At 37.7% G+C, this 6,482-nt stretch overlaps 1 long non-coding RNA gene across 1 annotated transcript; it reads right to left on the bottom strand.

Annotated features, from left to right (window-relative positions):
- Positions 1-411: 411 nt before the first annotated feature.
- Positions 412-5,401, bottom strand: LOC109368384. The gene is made up of 4 exons (XR_004161171.1): positions 5,150-5,401; positions 4,613-4,677; positions 1,611-1,702; positions 412-1,231 (listed from the first exon to the last, which is right to left on the bottom strand). It is a non-coding gene; the product is annotated as an uncharacterized LOC109368384 (long non-coding RNA).
- Between the last annotated feature and the right edge of the window lie 1,081 nt (positions 5,402-6,482).

Below are 6,482 nucleotides of genomic sequence, written 5' to 3'. Positions count from 1 at the left end.
ATTTTATATAAAGGATAACTGAAGCAGTGATGTGTTTATACCTGGGAAATGAGCCCCTCTTCATGTCCACCATGAGCAGGTAGGTACAAGAAATAATCAAGCAGCTTCTTTACATCTCTATTTCTTTCTGATATATATAGTCTAACTATTCTTACTACTCATACATCATTCTAAATGCATACAGCACTTTGGAGAACATTAACCATTGTAAGTAATATCAATACATACAGCATAATTCAATAATGATGGCTATACTAATAAGCTGAATATAGCACGATAGACAAAATCTATCAATTCTTATAGCTTTTTTTAAAATATTGTAAGATGTAGAGATGGGAAATTTAATAGTATTTAACATTTCCCAAGGTATTTCCAACATCTGCATATTTATTGATATTTTGTAGCGCTGATGTAAGTTGGCTTAGCAACAGGGATCAATACATTAACTTAAGGGCCAATATATTAATTTAGCAAAAAGGAATTAATGTGTGATAGTTCTAAAGTTTTCCATTTAGCTTTGGTTGGTATGTGCACAGTCTTGTTTTTCCAAATGATCCCTTCTTCACTGAAGCACTCAAATCACAATAAGCTACGTTTATCTTCGCATCCACCATGTGCAAGGACTTTTTCTTAGGTTTCATGTAAATTGTTTTGAGTTATAGTGCACCAAGATAGAAAGTTGCGCATTATAGCATAACATGCCATGGAAATTTGCCAAACTGGGGAAAAACAGCTAAAAGGTCAGCCAAAGGACACCATGATGAAGCTGAAGGAGAGATAAAGAGGAGGACAGAGGTGGTAGTATGACCAACATAGACATGACCACACACGCTCAGAGGGATGTTAGCATATATTAATGAGTTCTTGGAAAAGAATACGTATGCCAGTATATGGCATCTGTATGTCTTATCTGTTTAAATGCAGAACCTGAACTGTGTGCGCATGCGCTTGATTTCTTAAGTCACCCAGTACATACCAAAAGAATAAGGAAATGCTGCTTTCTAGCATCACATTAGAGTTAGCGAGTTTTCTTCCCATATTTTGCAATGACAGCAAAAATAAAGAGAAAATATTCTGCATCACAATGAATCAAGCAACTGACATTAAATATCATGAAGTTTGAGAAAGTAACTCACAACTCAAACCTGAGAGGCTACACATCTACAGAAGAGAGCTTCATTTCAGACTCGGGATCCTGAGTCTTCAGGTGCGATACTGAAAGCAATAGGGTCTGCAAACAGATAAAAAGATAAGTATTAACATGCACTTAATCCTTCCTTTTTTTCTTACATGTGACTGTAAATAGTGTAAGCAATTAAATAGATTCCAACTTTAAGCAGATGTAAGATGCAGACAAACTTCTCCAGATTTAGACGTATATAGCTGTGACCAAGTCGCAATACCTCAACCCAGTTACTTTGTGTTTGTCACTGGTCTTACTCACAGAAAGAAAACTAAAAGTATTTCCAACAAAATAGATAAATCCTTCTATTCATTGTGGTTTATTTATTTGTGTTTGTTTTGTTTTTTTCTTTTTTTAACTATAGATCTTTCCTTTGTTTTTTGTTATTAATTTGTATTTAAAATGGAATTGTGGCAACTCTACTCACCCCTGTTGACCAAGTACGCCTTCTGCCTTCCCCACTCACGGAGCTGAGAATTGAAGGGTTTTTCCTCTGCCAAGTTCCTCCATACAGAGTGCCTGTTCATGACAACAGTCATTATTTCCACAAATCTACTTTAAAAAGAAAGTCAATTTAGGAATCAAACATCTAACAACAAAAACCCTTTGCTTCCTCTGACTTTATGGAGGAACCTTTTTATATAAAAGTCACACTGTGAAAAACCTACAGTCCCATGCAAGGTCACTAGCTGTCTCTAAGATACCTTTGCTTTAAAGGATCGGTCCTTCTCTTGCAAGTCTTTTGGTTGAATTGCATTTCAGCAAGCACTGGTGAGCCAAAATTGGTGAGTTGTATTGGCTACCCGTAACGTGTACTTTTCAAAAGCTTTAGCAGCCTCTGAACATGGATCACATCATTTTCCTCCTCCCTGTCCCTCTTCCTTCCAGTCGATTCTCTCAGACTATCTGTTTAATAGCATTTCCACAAGTCTCACTGGAAAAATCATCAAGTCTTTGTCACTCTGCAGCTTGCCATAAATTCCTGGCAGGCAGGGAAGAAGCCTTTTAGTCTTTGGCCCTGAATTTCTGTCCATTCCTTGAGCTGTGTTCAAACCCCATCTCAGCCCCAGACATACTTTTACCGTAGAATCAGCTTTTAAATGACTCTACACTTCTACTCTCATGAACACCACCTTTGAGCTAGTTCACCTGGAGATTTCATAAGTGCTGGCACTGCTATTATATGACAGCAGTTTTCAGAAGTGAATCTCTGGACTCCATTACTTCATCATACAACTCAGCCACAGATTGCATACTGTGAGGGTGACAAGAAAATAAAGGGCCACTCTTAGTCATAGTTTCTTGAAGGTCAGGTTGTTCTGTCAAAATTATCCAGAAGAGAATTGCTTCTTCACAGGTCAGCCTGACACTTGCAAAAACAGATTTCCCATAACAATCAGCTTGCAAGAGAAGCAAAGGACAATAAACATCCCTTTCATTCAGACTGCTCTGTTGATATTTCCAGGGGACTTGTGTGCTTAGAAGTGTTCACATCTCAAAAGCTCTCCAGATTTTTCTTAGTGGCGGCCCAGGGTTTGCAAGTGCCCAATGTAATGGCACTTCTCAGGATGGTGATGATGTTTCGTCTGGTGAGTGATGCTAATTAACACCAAACAGGTTTGTTCTACTGCCTTCCTGAGGCTGCTGACAAGACAACCCTACCACCACCTGCAGTCATCCACTTCAAAAGTGACAGAAGCATTTTGGGTTCTCACAGTCTTAAGAAAGTCCCTCTCCAAACCCAAGTTCTTATCTCTCTCAACAAAACTAAGTATAAATCCTTGATTTGTTCCAGCATCACTGAGGTATTATAATGTAGTGTTGAGCTGAAAGATATAAGAACTGCTTGCTTGTATTATTTGAAGACCTTGCCAATAATCTGTAATACCTTTCATGTTCTCCATATTTGATTACAGAGAATTATTTTTTATGTCTTTGATTTGTCCAAGCTTCTCCCTCCTCCAGAATTTTAGGTCAGAACAATTTTATTTTTTGCCCTGGATCAAAGCTGCACAAATGCATTTCACATCAGTGTTTTTTATGTAGTAAACAAATAGAAAAGGAAACAATTCTGACAGACTGGCATCCTGTCTGGCAGGTAGGGAGACATACTGTCAATCATAAGATATCATGGCTGAGAAAGCAGTAAAGAGGAAACCAGAATTCCCGTTTTTCCAGTAAAATGACAGTAGAACATTTGGTACCTAATAAATGATACTTGCAGGATACAGTCATAGCTTCCTATTAACAGAATAGTGATGGACCATTCGCTTCCACAGCACCACTGAACCTTTAAATTCCAGATAAAATTAATCTGTACCCAGGGAGAAACCAAAAAGTTGTTTTGAAGTCTTGAAGGCTACAGAAGAATTTAAGCTAGCAGAGGGCACACAAACAAGGTTCTGGTGGAGAACCTGGCTATCAGCCAGAGTGAATGACATTGCAGTGAACAAGCTGAGACATTTTCCTTTGAGTCTTAGTAACGTTAGGGACAATTCATGGATCCACACTGGTCAATTCATCTAGTGGAGAAAGGAGTTGACTTAGTTTTGCACCATGGGATATCATTGTAATATCTTGTTTGACCTCCTGCTTCTCAAAAAGTGTGTCCATGTGTTTGTACATTATTTATAAAGACCAATGTCGTCTGGTACTGGCCATAATATGTCAGAGTCCCAGGAGAAAAAGAGATGAATCTGCAAACATTTCTCATTGTTTACTGAAAATTACACAGGCATTCCTGCAAACTACAGAAGACCTTGGGAAAGTCAAGAGAATGAATGCATCATGATACAAGTGTATCTCGTTTCATTTGATTCTCTATTTCTGGGGCAAATAAACATGAGAACCAGTGGGAAAAGTAGAATACTAACAGACTCCCTCTGCTTGCTTAGGGAAGAAGGTCAGAGAAATCAGCTCCTTTTCACTGAAAATGTGTGCTAAATACGTTTCCTGTCTGCACTGAAAGCTTAATTAGCATTCCTCAGCAACAGGGAAACATTCAGATTCACAAGAACGGTTGGTTTTGGCTGAGGCTTCCAAGCCCTCTCTTAACAATACACTCCATGGTTATTTTTAAACTGCTTGCAACATTCACAGCTGAGCATTTTGATTCAAAGTGAAAGTCTTCAACAACAAAAATTGCATCAACAAGAGCAATGTGTTTCTGAGCAAAGTGTATGACAAACCTGAAACACACAGAGCTTGGCTCATACTGAACCTACAGCAGAAACAGCCTTTCCCCTCCTATCTGAGAAGAAAATGGGAGTACTCAGAAGCCAAACAATTGTTCAACAATTAATAGATACTAAAGTATAATGAGAAATTAATAACTTAAGAGCTGTTTTGTTGGAGGAGGGATTCAGAAGCCAAAGTGAAGGAACCTATTGATGTATATATCCTGAGAGGAACATCCAACCATAGTCTTACCAGCTCCAAGAGAAGCTTTCAGAGGAATGCTACAGAAGTCACTGGGTCAGGAAAATGAAATTCTTCTATAGGAGACAGAAAGGACACATTCAGAGTTACACAAGTAAAGGCAAGGCAGACTTCTCAAAACATCATGCCGCCAAATGCACTTTGTTCAGTACTAGAATGTTGCAGGCTGCTGCTATTATCAGCCCCAAAAATACCAAAACAAGAACATTTGGTTATTACAAAGTAATATGAGCTAGAAATAACACAACAAGCATATAAAAAAAAATACCAATCAAACTGTCTGCTTTGTGAGGTACATCTCTGCAGTTTTGATGGTGTCTATGCACTTCCAAAATATGATCATGTAATACACTGATTTTGAAAAGCAAAATTAAGTATCTGAGAGAAAATGCAAAAATACTTTGAATCACTAATTTGATTAACAGCACTGACTATTTCAAATGTTTATTTAAAATCAGACATTCATTTAAAATCAGTTCAGAGCTATATATTTTGATAAATAAAATAATATAAAGCAGAGACTTTTACCTGCCAAATGGATTAAGTCAAACACATTATTTGTAGCACAGAAACTTAGAATCTGGCTCTACAGACAGTTGAGTGAAGTCTCATGGTCTCTACCTCGTTCTCATGGGGGACTTCTACTCCCCAGACATCTCCTGGAATTACTATGCAGCAGAAAGGGAATAGTCCCGGAGGTTCCTAGAGTATGTGGGAGATAACACCTGCTTGCAAAGCAAGTCCTTGCAAAAACAAGATAAACTACCAAGGTCAACTTTCTCTACAAAATAAGATATTTGTGGCTGTAGCCACTTCCTTTAACTGTTGGAATACTTTGTTCCATCCCGGGATCATTCTTCAGTCAGGGGCCTTTTGGATCCCCAACACATGCCACCTCATGATCCTGGGTTGGAACACACTGGTCCCTTAAAGCAGTCAGAATATTTTGCTGTATTATGGCATTAGGAAAATAACTATTCATACTTAAAGATAATAGTGACTAAATGTGTATTTGCAGAGAAAAATAAGTGCAAAGTTCACAATACTGATTTCCTTAAGTTTCCAATATTAGAAAGCATTTGTGAAGAAGCTGAAGAGTCCTTACTGAATAGGGAAACATTCTTGAGTCAGGATCTACACAAGACTGCAGTTACATGAGCTACTCTGGACCCCAATTGTTTGTGTTATTTACAAGCTTAGCTGTTAAAAGCAAGGAAAGGAAAACTAAAAAGAAAGAAAAGAAATATTGACATATTTCAAAAATCACCATTCCATTGTATTTGAAAATCATAACTGCACCATCATCAGAAATAATGTCTACGTGCACACATAAATCTTGCCTAAAGCTCTTGTAATTTTTACTTTGTAATAAATTAAGAATGATGCCTACATATTTTCCTTTATTTCTTTCTGGAAAAATGCTGCACTAGTATGTACTGTACATGAATATTTATCAGAGGAAAATAATGTTACACTCATATTTAATTTTTAATCTGAGATGTTGGATATTATTAACTTTCCTAACTGCATTAAGAGGAATAATTTCATAATTCAGAACTGAAAACAACTGCAAATGAACCACAAGTAAATGGAACTGAATTATGTTTTGCAAAGATCTGAGAAAGAATTGAAGGCATGCAGGCTGCATGTGAAAGCCTACAGAAAATCAGATATATTTAACATGTGGCAGACCTCCTTGCCTTGAGTTCTACCCCCTGAGTTCCCACACTCTGAGGATGTCTGCCTCTGTGCCTGCAGCCCTGGGACATGACTGAGCTATAGTTTCAGAGGTGTTTTTGTTTTGTTTCACATTGCTTGCTCTACTGAAAGAGGTTTCAGCCTTAATGGCTGGAAAATGGAA

This window comes from Meleagris gallopavo, chromosome 1 (genome assembly GCF_000146605.3).
Source record: "Meleagris gallopavo isolate NT-WF06-2002-E0010 breed Aviagen turkey brand Nicholas breeding stock chromosome 1, Turkey_5.1, whole genome shotgun sequence".
Taxonomy (NCBI): Eukaryota; Metazoa; Chordata; class Aves; order Galliformes; family Phasianidae; genus Meleagris; species Meleagris gallopavo.
This window is presented reverse-complemented; position numbering and strand designations above follow the sequence as displayed.